Genomic DNA, 13365 nt, shown 5'->3' with positions numbered 1-13365 from the left:
TGCATGTTCATATTTTCGAATTAGGCTACGGTGTCAATTCCCCCTATTATGATGTCAGTTTCATTCTGATGCCAGCTATAGGGGTTTTGTGGCATCCAAGAACATTGAAGACATTAAGCAGACTGAGCTGCAATCAGGTTGAGGAAATCATACAGACTGGAAACCAAGGATTAAACATTGGTTATCCTTCACTTTCAAATAATTTTACAGTGTGCAAAATAAAGAATGGGGCATTTCATGAGATTAAGCCGAAGCTTAAATATTATAAACAAAATTTAAAAAACATTATTTGAATTATTTTGAAAATCTATGGAATTTTTATCATGAAGAGAATGATACTACAGCCTTCTGAAATACGTTTGTCAGGGCCAGAGAGGTTGTTCTACAATTATTATGACTTACTACAACATTAAAAGCTCAGGTACACCTCGTTCAACAAGGGTTAGCTTGTTGAATATTTTTTACAGCCACGATAGTGCCTAAAGAATTGAAGTTCACGTCAAGACAGTGATTCTGTCCTAATTGCATCTATGAAGATTGCAATAGCAGAGCCCATGGAGGAGCAGGATATCGCTGCTGGATTCCTAGATTTAATTGTGCACATGCTGATGTGAGAAGCTGTTGGCAGTTTTACACAGTAATGATGCTGAACCTTGACATTTTTGCCATCACTACAACTGCAAATTCTCAGCCAATATAAATACATCTCAAATAAATGAGCCACTTTGCCTTCCTCTGGTATTAAGAAATTATTAATTCTGACAGCTCATATATTTTGGTTAACCAAATTTACCAACAAGGAAAATATGCATTAAGTAATGTCTGAAAGATCAAGATACTTCACCTTTGTAGAAAAAGCTATGATGACTGTGTTAACAGGCAGGGATGAGAGAGAATTGTAGCTCCTGCTCCCTTCCCTTACTGAACTGTTATTGAAAAAGAAGATGCCTGTGTTTCTTAACCCCTGAGAGTCTGGCCAATTTAAGTTACAAACATCATGTTTTTTGCAGTCTTAAATAAAGAGGAGTATTTATTCACATGTTCACCCCAAAAGTCTACCTCTATGTCACTCACAAAGGGCTCACACACACACACAAACACACACATGAGAAGAAAAAAGCACTGTTAAAGAGAATAGTGTGCTTTTAGAAATCATAAACAAAAGGATAGCTCATAATTCATGAGTTTAGCTTGCCTTAGGAAGAACATGTGCTGCAGGCCAATTGAAGAAGGTGTTTTCATACCTGAAGGATAGCCTAGGTGGATTCAAATAGTCAAAGTCATAAAACAGGATTATTGCAGGATCCCTTCGAAGAGTTGGGTTGTTCAGCAGGTCACAAAGTTAACGATTTGTAGTCTTCTTACCAGAAAGTCAGTTTTCAGCACATGTGGGTAGGCTTGGAGACTGTAAGATGTTTCAGACTATAATTCTAAGGGCATAGATGTCACTGCCTTTCCTGTTATGGTCTTGAAAGTTGTTGCTTACAGACTGGATGTTTTTTCTCTGGTTCTTAGGATAATATGAATCATTATTTGAAGACAGTTTTGATCACATGATCAATACTTGTCCACCCAGAATGATTGAAGCTTAAATACATTATTATACAATGGAAGATAAATGGTGACCATTCACACCTACTTATGATTGACTGGTTTATGCAGCTCCCTTTTATCAAGTTTCAAATTTGGAGTTGTGGAGCTGGACTTTTGCCAAGTTGGGATAAATTAGGAGTCTTTTAAAAATAGCAGGCAACTCCAAATTCAGGGATTATTGACCCCATTCCCAGGGTTTCCAATTTTTGAGGATGTCTTTTAAGGGCGCAAGCTAGTTCAGGTCATGAGCACTGGCTTGGCTGGCTCCATTGCAAGGATAGGCATGCCCTAGTCTTCCACAATTTTCTTGGAGTCAGGCAAGCTTTTCAGAGAGCAACTCAGAGGTGTCATGAACCAAGATCTGCATGAGGGGACCTTTGAAAAGTAAGTTCAAAAGGTCCTCTGAATGCCTCCATGCTGAGGTATGCCACCCCTCGCCCCCTCCAAACAAACCACATAGTCCTTTATGTTCCCCATGCCAAGGTATATCCCCCAAACAATTCCTATGACCCAAGATGCTCCCATGCCAAGGTATGCCCCCAAAACAACCCATATTCCCCCCATGTCCCCATGCCAAGGTATAACTGCACCCACGCCCAGGAATGCATAATTCCTTGGCTGAGAGCCCATAAACACAGCCTGTTGAAACACCTGAGCCCCAGGGAAAACAGTGCTTGATAGACAGTTCTGGATCTCTGATCATATACTGTCAATTTCACACTGTTTATTTACACAGGATAAAGGGTTTCAAGTGCTTGTAGTTTCTGTCAATGATACTTTAAAGGTTTGGGATGATTGACACTATTATTGGCCTGTAGTAAAAGGGAGTTTTTATTTAAGAAAGTGGAAAGTTTTCAATGAATGACTGTTCTCCTAAAAAAACCTTTTTTATTACACACCCTACTGCCACTATAGGGTTCATTGGTTCTGAAGAGTGTTTGGCAGGTGAATGGGCATAAAGTGTTATAGTTTGGCATGGGTTCATAGGGGTTGTTTAGGGGGGTACTTTGGCATGGAGGGCATGAGGGTTCATAGTGTAGGGAGTTGGGCATGAGAGTCTCTTTTGGAGTCTCACTTACATTTGGAGCCGTACTCTGGATGTAACAGGAATGAGCAACTATGACAAGTAATGAGTTAAAATACCAATTTTATTGAATATTGAATTAGGATTATAATAGCAATCATAATGATATGACAATTATAATTGATAATATATAAAAAAAGAGAAAAATAAGTAAAACGAAAAGAAGGGAGACAGATTTTTTTAAGCACAATCAATAATCCCAATCTGATCTGTTCCATGGCAGCTCTCCAAAATGGATAACCCCAATTTAGCTTGTTCCATGACAGCAGCCTAAATTGGGACATACTTTACCATCTCCTTGGTACACACATTACCATGTCGCTGAGTAACCTACGGGTGGGCACTATGGTTAGTCACTCCATTCCTGGCCCTTCCCCCCAACTTCAGCGGTGACCATTCCACTATGGCTGCAGCAGCAAGTCCTCAAAGCAGCGTCCCTTTAAGCCAGATTTCTGGCTCCATTTCAGCCTCCTGAAGACTGGAACAATCCTTTCTCAAATCAAGTCTCAGTCCTTATCAAATCTCCTCACAGGTATTGCAAGGACATGCAGAATATGCAATATCCAAGTTGTTTACGCATCTTTTGATGGTGTCTTACCATCTTCCATCCATCTAGTGTTATGTCCATCGCTCAAACTCCATCTTCTGATGACCACACATAGGTGACCACTCCATACAAGGTTACTCATCGTCCAAGGGTCACTGAGTGCGGTAAGAAAAAGGACTTCTGATAAACAAAAGACAACTTATTTTAGTATAAAAGCAAAATACTGCGGATGCTGGATATCTGAAACAAAAACAAAAATAGCTAGAAAAACTCAACAAGTCTGACAGCATCTGCGGAGAGGAATACAGTTAATGTTTCGAGTCCGCATGACTCTTCATCAGACTCTTCATCTGATGAAGAGTCATACGGACTCGAAACGTTAACTGTATTCCTCTCCGTAGATGCTGTCAGACCTGCTGAGTTTTTCCAGCTATTTTTGTTTTTGAACTTATTTTAGTATTCTAGCTTGAAAAACAGAAAACAAAGATGCAATCTAAGTGCATGGCCAGTATGAAAAAAAAGGCCTGGAGAAACAGATCACTACTGATTATTATTTATTAATTTATCAAAGCACAAACATAGCTGGGTTAAGATCAATGTCTACCAAATAAGATTTAACACAAAATGGCTTTAAATATTCACTATAGGCTTAGAATCAAGAGCAAAGCAGGAATAAAAATGCAAAAAAACAAAATTGCAAAAATTAGTGGCTGCCAGCCTGCAGGCCTCAGGCCTACAATAGGGATTGTTTGGAGGACATACCTTAGCATGTGGTACCATAGGGGGTGGGTGGGTGCATGAGGTGGCATGGATGGGCCATTGAGAGTGTGAGGAGGGGGTGAGGGGGTATGAGGGGTGAGAGCTGGAGAGCCTTTCTGTTTTTATTATAGCTGTGATGAAGTTCCTCAGCAATGAGGCGGGCCTTTTCAACAGCCTGCCTCTGCACCTGGCAGCCCCTGTGGATGCCTCCAAACTTCTTCCCGGGTCAGCCCACACCACGCCGCCACCCCCCAAACAAGGAAAGTCTTGTCCTTGTTGTCACTTCCTCCCAAGGCGTGCAGGCTGAGCAGGGAATTTTACTGATTCCCACTACCCACCTCAAGGATGAAAATCCAGTCCATGAAATATGGACTTGAGTTTTGGGTAAGTCCCACGATAACACAAGATGTAAATTCCACAAGTGCTTTTGACTTCATCAGTCCACTCAAGGGGCAGGTACTCCACTCATAGTTATTGCATTAGGAATTTTCCAAAGACTTGAGATACTCTGAATCTATGCCGAAATTGCAAAAGTCACCTGACCCTCAACATCTTTCAGTGCCAATTTTTAAAAGAAAGGGCTGTTCAGGAAACTTCTACACTGAATAGAGTCCATGTTTTAAGTTATGAGCATGACATGCCTTTTCTGGGTATGACAATTGAAATTACAAAGACACCTTGAGAATGTTCTGGATTGTTTGCTATTATCATTTAACCCTCTAATATGCATCTGATGACATTTATGAAGTTGCAACACATAAATTCTCATATAATTCAACATCCCAATGGCCAAATTGTTCTGATGGCTCAATTTAAAACAGATGCATTTGTGCGACAATATTTACATCCAGAATCCTCTATAAAAAGATCAGATCAATTATTATAAATTTTGCATTGTAGGAAGCTATCAAAAAATATACATGTAGCTTGATACATTATTATGCAGAGCAAAAGATGTCATTTTTGTATGCCTTTGCCTGACTTTATCAGGGCAGTAACAACCTCAAACTGGGGTCAGCAACCTTACAGTTTTGATAACAGTGGGGCCTACTGCCAGATGTCCAAGGTGTTCACCTGCTTCAGGAAAGACTCCTTTTAATATGGAAAATGGGGCTCTATGATGTAAACAACAGGCTGACTTCCACAGTCTATTCAGAACTTACATTGTGCAGAACATTAGAACTGATTAGGCCTGCCAAAGGCAAGAATTGAATTATTTTTGAATGCCACAGAGCAGCAGGAGCAATCTAGCTGGTTGCTGCACTAGGCCTGCAGCCTCTGCAATCATGACCCCAACCTCAAAACTGTTGGCCTGATTTTGAGGCCTCAATCCAGTGAACTGCACCAGGGCACCTGTTGGGCACCCACAACTGATCTGCCATGGTTCATTAGCAATTAGCAGCATTAAACTACTTGAAAAGAAATAAATGGCAAAAAGGATCTGAAATTCCAGTGCTAGGGAAAATGCAGGGTGGATGGATCACTTGCCAAGAAGCTGGAATATGGGGCAGAACTTAGAATTACCTGGCAGTAGTCCCTGGGGCACCAGCAACCAATGATTAGCAGACCCTCCATGCAGTAGGTCTTGACCCATTCCAACATTATGGGCTGGACTTTCGGTCCCTGCTGGGCCTGGGATCGGAGGTGGGCAGAACTTGAAAATAGTCCCACTCCCTAGTGCGCCTGTTCCCTGACACTATTCTGCCTTTGTGCCATTTTTACAGAGGCAGGTCTGGAGGCACTGCAGGGTTAGACACACACACATGGTTGCCATCACAGCTTTTAAGAGCTGACTGAGGCCAATTACAGTTCAACTGGAACAGAAACAGAAATGCTCAAAAGGATTAACAGCATCTGTAGAGAGAGAAACAGAGATAAGTTTGCAAGTCAAATATGACTCTTCTTCAGAGCTGAGGAAGGTGGGTTTTATACTGTTGAAAGAAGGGGAGGGACAAAGAAGAACAAAGGGAAAGGGTAGAGGGCAGGTGAGATTAAGTGACAAAGATGGCATGGAACAAAGGGCAAAGGGATTAGTCATGGTTTTAGTAAAGAAAGCAAGGGCAGAATCGTGTAGAGGTGACAGGGCTCTTGGCCCATTTCACCTTGTGCCACTCAGGCAGTGGGCCTTCCCTGGGATCAAGGACCACGGGCACAGAAGGCCTACCCACCAAGAGCTGCCAGCCAACCTTCTTTACTCAGTAGCACCACCAGGAAGATGGTGGCTGCTTCCAGTATGACACCCACCCAAGTCCTCAGATCGAGGAGCAACCCAGGCACAGATGAGTGGTGGCGGGAAGGAGGTCATGATAAGGGGATCCCAAGGAAGGGGAGAAGCCAGCAAGAGCAGGGGGTGGCTCCTTGCATGCTCCCCACTTCCCAATGCCAAGTCCTTTGATGAGGCACTGAGTGGCTTTGAATAAGGAACACCCCCCTCACCCCTGCCACCCCTCCACCAACCCCCACTGTCCAAGGAGCCCTCAAGCAAATGTGCCAGCATTTGCTCATTGTGCTCCCCTCCTGCCACTGGGTTAATACCAGTGGAGGTGGGATAATGTTCTTAAGTGGGCATTAATCACCTACTTAAGGGCCTCAATTCTTGGCAGGCAGGAGGACTCTCCATGGGCCTTCTCACCCTGGACTTAATCAGAGTAGAGGCAGGAAGGCAGCAGGGCACCCATTCACTACACTCCCACCTGATTAAATTCCCCTGCCACCAAACACACCTTGGGGGAGGGTACAGGATTCCACCCAAAGCATTTGTCCAGAGTGAGTGTGAATAGTAGAATAATTAACATCTCACTATGAAAGCAAAAACATGAAAAACAAGATTCAGACTGGCACATGGCAAAAAAAACCAGAATCAAAATGGGGGTCAGAATTCATAGTCTGAAATTGTTGAACTCAATGTTAAGTGCAGAAGGCTGTAAATTGTGCCTAATGGGGAGATGAGTGACCGTTCCTCGAGCTTGCATCGAACTTCACTAGAACAGCAGGCCAAGGACAGAAATGTGAGCATGAGAGCAATGTAGTGAATTAAAACGACAAGCAAACAGAAGCTTGGATCATGCTTGCAGCCTGAGCAGAGATGTTCTGCAAAGCATTCACCCAGTCTGCATCTGGTCTCCCCACTGTAGAGGAGACCACATTGTGAGCAGCGAATACAGTTTACTAAATTGAAAGAAGTACAAGTAAATCACTGCTTCACCTGGAAGGAGTGTTTGGGGCCTTGGACAGTGAGGAAGGCGGGTGTAAATAGGGAGGTGTTACACCTCCTGTGATGGCGTGGGAAGGTGCTGTAGGAAGGGGATAAGGTGTTGGGGTGACTGAGAAGTGGACCAGGGTGTCACGAAGGTAATGGTCCCTGGAACTTTCCAGTTGGCCTTCAAGTTCCTGCAGGAGGCAAGGTCCAGTGTAGTTGCCCTGAGGTGGCCTCCTGGCAGCAGACCTTGGAGGCCTTCGTAGTGCAGCAGTGGCCACAGGTCACCCTGTAAAATGGATTCCCACCTCCCTCTCATCCCCCCCACAGTGATGGCCTGGTTCCAAATGCTATTTTAAAATCTAGATTTTAAAAAAGCTGGAGAGAGGGTGCCACTATCATAAAACACCCTCTCTCTTCTTCACCTTCTATTGCAGACTTCTGTTTCTTTAATGCTGGAAGGTCTCTGATTGGCCCTCAAACTTCAACAGCCTGCCCGCCATCCTTAAACAGAAAACCTGTCTCCATGCCAATTAAGAGCCAACCCTGTGAAAATCACCTTGCCAATCGATCATTATCCTTATCCTTTTGTTTGCTCATGGGATGTGAGTGTCTCTGGTTGGGCCAGCATTTATATTCCATCCTTAATTGCCCTTGAGAAGGTGGTGGTGAGCCACCTTCTTGAACTGCTGCAGTCCGTGTGGTGTAGGTACACCCAGTACTTTTAGGGAGGGAGCTCCAGGTCTTTGACCCAGTGACAATGAAGGAACATTGTATAGCTTCAAGTGAGGATGATGTGTAATTAGGAAGGAAACTTGAATGAATACATACAAGATATTCATTTGAAGCCTGTGTTTTATCTTTTTAGAGGGCTTTTTCAGTCCATCCTTAGTGAAAAAATGAGAATTGGTTTGGCTGCACTTTACATTCCAACAGACAGTATGCAGGGTAAATATTTCCTGTTATGATTCCTGGGTTTTGGTCTCATTAGCCTATATAGTGGATCATGGGAGACATAAGTCCATTTATGCAAGCAACTGATAATACTTAACCTGAGGATTATTTTTTTGTGTGGGGTTATTTACCTACCGGTGTTGCTTTCAAGTGGTGCTATTTATTTGCATAAGAACCCCCAAAAACCGATGAGCTAGTGGTCATTTCCAATGTATTGGTGGGATTCCTGACAGCAAGAGGGATCCCACATTGACCTTGAGGGAGCTGCCAGCACCAGTGCTGTGGTGAGACTGCCATTACAGTACCCCAAAATGTAGGAATGGATTTAAAGGGACAGAAAAGCCTGCAAGATGGAAGCAGCTCATTAGAAATTGAGGCCTATACTTGTACATAACTGGAGATAAGGTTAGAGGGAGTGGAGGTTACTTCAAAGCCCTTTCTTGCCACAGGGTTGTTGTTATCGCTTAGCATCTCTGGAAAGTAGCCCTAACATGGGTGGATAAGTGGCGTCTAGGGAAAAAGTGACCAGTGGCTGTCCTGCCAGAGCTACAGGGAAGATAATGGAGGTCAGGCAATGAGATGGTGGTAGACCTCCTGATGAAGCACCCTGAGATGTTTTACTAATTAAATGTGCTATATAAAAGCAAGTTATTGTTGAATTTTCTATCATTCCAGATTTCAGGAGAGACTTTGGAAGAAATGCATCGCACTGTCTTACAATTCAATTGAACGTTGTTAGTAATATGTCAACATTTCACGGTCAGTTTTCAAAGTAAAAGGCAAGTAAGAAATCAGGTTTCAAATCTTGACTTGATTCCTTTGATATGCATGATACGATGTCATTGCTACCAATTTAACATCTTTCCATTTCTGTAGGCCATTGCACCATACCTAATATCCTAGATAGCACTTTGGTGTCATTAATCATCCTATATACCTTCCCCTCCCCCAGTGGCTGCACTAATACTGTGAGGCGCACACCACTGACATGCAAATAAGTCTGACCCTCGAAGGTCCACCAGGGTCAGTGCTCACTGAGGCCAGCACAAATCCCATAAAGGGTGCATGACTATGCCACTGGGATTTCCGTGGGTGTTCTCCCAGCCTCCCACTGTAACATTGTTTCTCCATGGGTTCCTCTGATCTTGTACTAAAGTTGAAATGTTGCAGAAAGCCTCTTCAGCTTTGTTTAGGATTGTGGCCCACTTTGGACCCTTTCTCAATGCCATACTTGGAATTTTATCACAGTTGCTCCCACTCCGCTGCCATAAATTTGCCCTAGGTGTAGCCGAAACTGCATTTCTGCATGTACACAGAGTTCCTGCTGTATTCCTGGCATTATGTTGGCTAGAATTTTATGTCCTGCGGGCGGGCATGCGCCCGACGCGATCGTGCGTAAAATAGCACACAATGACGTCAGGTGAGCACCCCAGTGAGCACTCACATGATATTTCGGTCAGTGGGTGCGCACAAGAGTCGGCAGCGCACCCACCGACAATTAAGAGGCCTATTAAGGCTATTAAAGTTTCAATTACTGGTGATTTTTTTGCTGCTGGCCTAAGGTTATGGTTGGCGGGCGGGCGAATTGGCCAGGAGGCCTTTGGATTTTTGAGGAAACCTCATCCAAGGGAGGGATGAGGTTTCCAATATCAATTAAAAAATAAATTAAAATGTTTGGGCAGAATTTTTATTATCTATATGTTTAGATAAGTGAGTCCAATGTGTGGACATTTTGTCCTGCATTTTTACATCCTTATTTCTTTGTTTTAAACTCTCCAGCTCCCTGAGGCAGCTCTCTGCCTTCAGGGAGCATTCATTGCGCACTCCCCCACGCCCACACTGACTTCAGCGCTTGCCCTCCCCCCCCACCCCCAACCCCATCTCCACCCCAGTTACACTGAGCCTTTCAGCATGCCTTTCATGCTGGCTGGCTGTTAATTGGTCAGCCAGTGTGAAATCGCGGCCGAGGGGCCCAAAGCGGGTGGCAGGCCGTTTCTTGGCCACTCCCAGGCCTACCCACCGTGCCTGCCCGACGACCCAAAAATCCTGCCCATTGTGTGGTAAAGTGAGAGGGGTTAGGCAGAAACCTCAGAAATCCCATGGCTATTTGATCGGCTGATTTTTTGCTTGGTGGATTTCTTGTGGATTTTACTCCTGCGCGTTAAGCAAACGCAAGTGGTATTTGAGCCAGTTACAGTTGCCTGCTTGACAAATAATGCTTTATGCTACATTTTATATTAAAATGAGGTTTGAGCCAATCACTTTTTATTGTTTTATGAACAACTTTTGAGCTTTTGCGTTTGAGATGTGACAGATACTTGAGGTGAGTTGGGTGTGCACCAGATGCTAAACTTAATTATAGAAATATTTGTTGCGTGCTTAGAGCAGCTCTAAACAGATGATTAATCCAGCAGTATTTTGATATGACATTTCACCACTCTACTTATTTCTATTTTTTGTTTTGCAAAGACATAGATGCAGAGGAATGTCTGTTCCTGATGTGTTGTTTAATACATTGCAAGAGTTGAATACCTGCTCTGTATCCTGCATATGCATATTCTGCTACTGGATGAAATTTATGCTTGACACATTTTTTTCTCCTTCAAAAAAAATATAATTAATTCTATAGTCAAGCTGATATGAAAATGAATTGCAATCGTTACTGAAAAAATGCATAAAAGCAATATGTGTTGGCAGAGTATTGCATGGAATTTAATGTACTTAACTGATCTGACAAAGAATGGAAATCACAGTCGATAATTTTTGTCAGATCACAGTAAGACCTTTGAATTGCTGCAATCGTAGTATATAGCATTATACCTCAGTAAAATACATCTAAAACGAGTTTCTGAAGGCTTTGTTAAAGCTGGGTACATTTCAAATATGGAAGAACACTATCCTCACTTTCTACGAGCAAAGAATCTAGGTTTCTAAGACTCACAGTCCCATTAATTCAGGGAGTAGTATTTCCATGTGGGTTCTCAATCTCCTGCTGTAATACTCGCAAAGTATTGGCAAAAAAACCCAGAGAAAGAATGCAAATGACTGAGGTTTCTGCCAAAGCTATGAAGGAATATTGAGAAAACTCCCACCAAAATGCCTACTGCAAATAATTTGTTTTCTTTTCTTCAGCCACCACCAACTTCTCAAGGGCAATTAGGGATAGGCAATAAATGCTGGCCTTACCAGGGACACCCACATCCCAAGAACAAATAAAAAGACATGAAAAAATGGCATTTGTAACTCCAATGGAAAAATCTTGCATAGTAAAAATTCAACAGTTAGTGGCACTAGGTGTTCTGAGTCAGAAAATTGGGGGTTTCAGAGCGATTCCAAAACGTCAGTGTATAATTTAAGCTGACACATTGGACTGAATTTTAGCAATCAAAAACAGGTTGGTTGGGATTGTGATAGATGCTAATATTTTAAAAATCTGAAAACGAATCCTTAACCCACCTCCAACTCACCCACTTCCAGGTCAAACAGAATTAGGACAAGGGCTGATCAATCAACCTACGCCCTGGAGGCGAGGTGACAATTTAAATATGTTAACAAGGCGGGCAGCCCCTGATTTAACTTGCTTTGCAGGTTTTACAGTGCTCGAATATTGTTTGCAGGACCTCAGAAACTCCAGCAACTGCAGAAAAGCAAAGAGATTTTCAGGGAGAAGCTAGGCATCTTTACAGCACTGCTTGTGCCACAACACTCCTCCCCAAGCTCCCAATATCCCTGTCCCACCAGACCTCCGCCCTGGTAGAAAGAAAAATCACTGAGATCAGACCATCTTCCCCCTGGGAACATGGAACAGATTCCTTGGGATTAGACAATAACCCCCGACCACGCCCACCCACCTTCTCTTGAAATCAGAACCCCTGTCGGGATTACACCCATCCCTAGATGAATCGGGCCTACCTGCTCCTCCGGCCTACTCTGGTAATCAGGCTGACTTCTGGCTGGGGAATCTATCAACAACAACAATTTATATTTGTATAGTGTTTTTAATGTAATAAAATGTCCCAAGGTTCTTCACAGAAGCATTATAAAACAAAGTTTGACATCAGGAGGCATTAGCTCAGTTGACCAAAACACCAAAATCAATTGGTCAAAGATGTAAGTTTCAAAGAGTATCTTAAAGGAGGAGACTGAGGTAGACAGGCGGATAGGTATGTAGAGGATATTCCAGAGTGTGGGGCCCAGGCAACTGAAGGCACGGCCACCAGAGGCGGAGAAATTAAAGTCAGGAATGCCGAAGAGGCCAGAATTAGAGGAGCGCAGGTATCTTGGAGAGTTATGGGGCTGGAAGAGATTTCAGAGTTCAGGAGGGGGAAAGGCCATGGGGGAATTTGAAAGCAAGCATGGGAATTTTAAAGTCAAGTCATTGCTTGACTGGGAGCCAATGTAAGTCAGCGAGCACAAGGGGTGAAAGGGGAATGGGGCTTGCTGCCAGTTACGAGAAGAGCTTTTGGATGACCTCAAATTTACTGAGGGCAGAAGTTTTCATATGGTGGGCAGACTCGGCGGGAGAGGGTGGAAGTGGGCGCGGAGCCGATCGCCACCCACGATCGGCTCCACACTCCCATTTTATGCGGATGGGCCAATTAAGGCCCACCTAGCATAAGACGCAACCAGTAGCGCTCAGCGCTACCTGTGCAGGCAGGGGGGAGGAGGGAGAGTCGGGGCCAGAGCTCTCTTGTGCATGCACGCGAAAGAGCGCTTCAATCTCCCTGAGGCACAGAGCTGCCTTAGGGAGATTGAATCAATATTAAAATTACTAAATGAAAGGTTTAAAAATGTATTTAAACATACCCCCTCATGTAACTATGTCACATGAGTTGGGACATATTTTTATATTTATGAAACTTTTTTTATTTATTTAATAAACACTTCAGAAAACCTCGTCCCGCTCGTGGATGAGGTTTCCTAAAAAACCTTTCTTGCCTGCCCGCCAACCTTAAGGTTGGATGGGCAGCAATTAGAATAACTTTAATTAGATCCTTAATAGCCTTAATAAGCCGTTTACATATTGGCGGGCACGCAGCCAACTCTGGTGTGCGCCCGCAGAATGAAATATCACGGGATCGGGCGACAAAGTCGGGACACACGTCCAACATCATCGCACGACATTTTACACGTCGGTGTGTTGGGCCCACCCCCGCACGCTGACTGAAAAATTCTGCCCTGAGGGTAGAATGTGGGACAACAGCCAGGAGTGCATTGGAATAGTCAAGTCTA

This window comes from Cetorhinus maximus, chromosome 1 (assembly GCF_964194155.1).
Source record: "Cetorhinus maximus chromosome 1, sCetMax3.hap1.1, whole genome shotgun sequence".
NCBI lineage: Eukaryota > Metazoa > Chordata > Chondrichthyes > Lamniformes > Cetorhinidae > Cetorhinus > Cetorhinus maximus.
The sequence above is the reverse complement of the archived record's forward strand: the minus strand, read 5'-3'. Positions refer to the sequence as shown.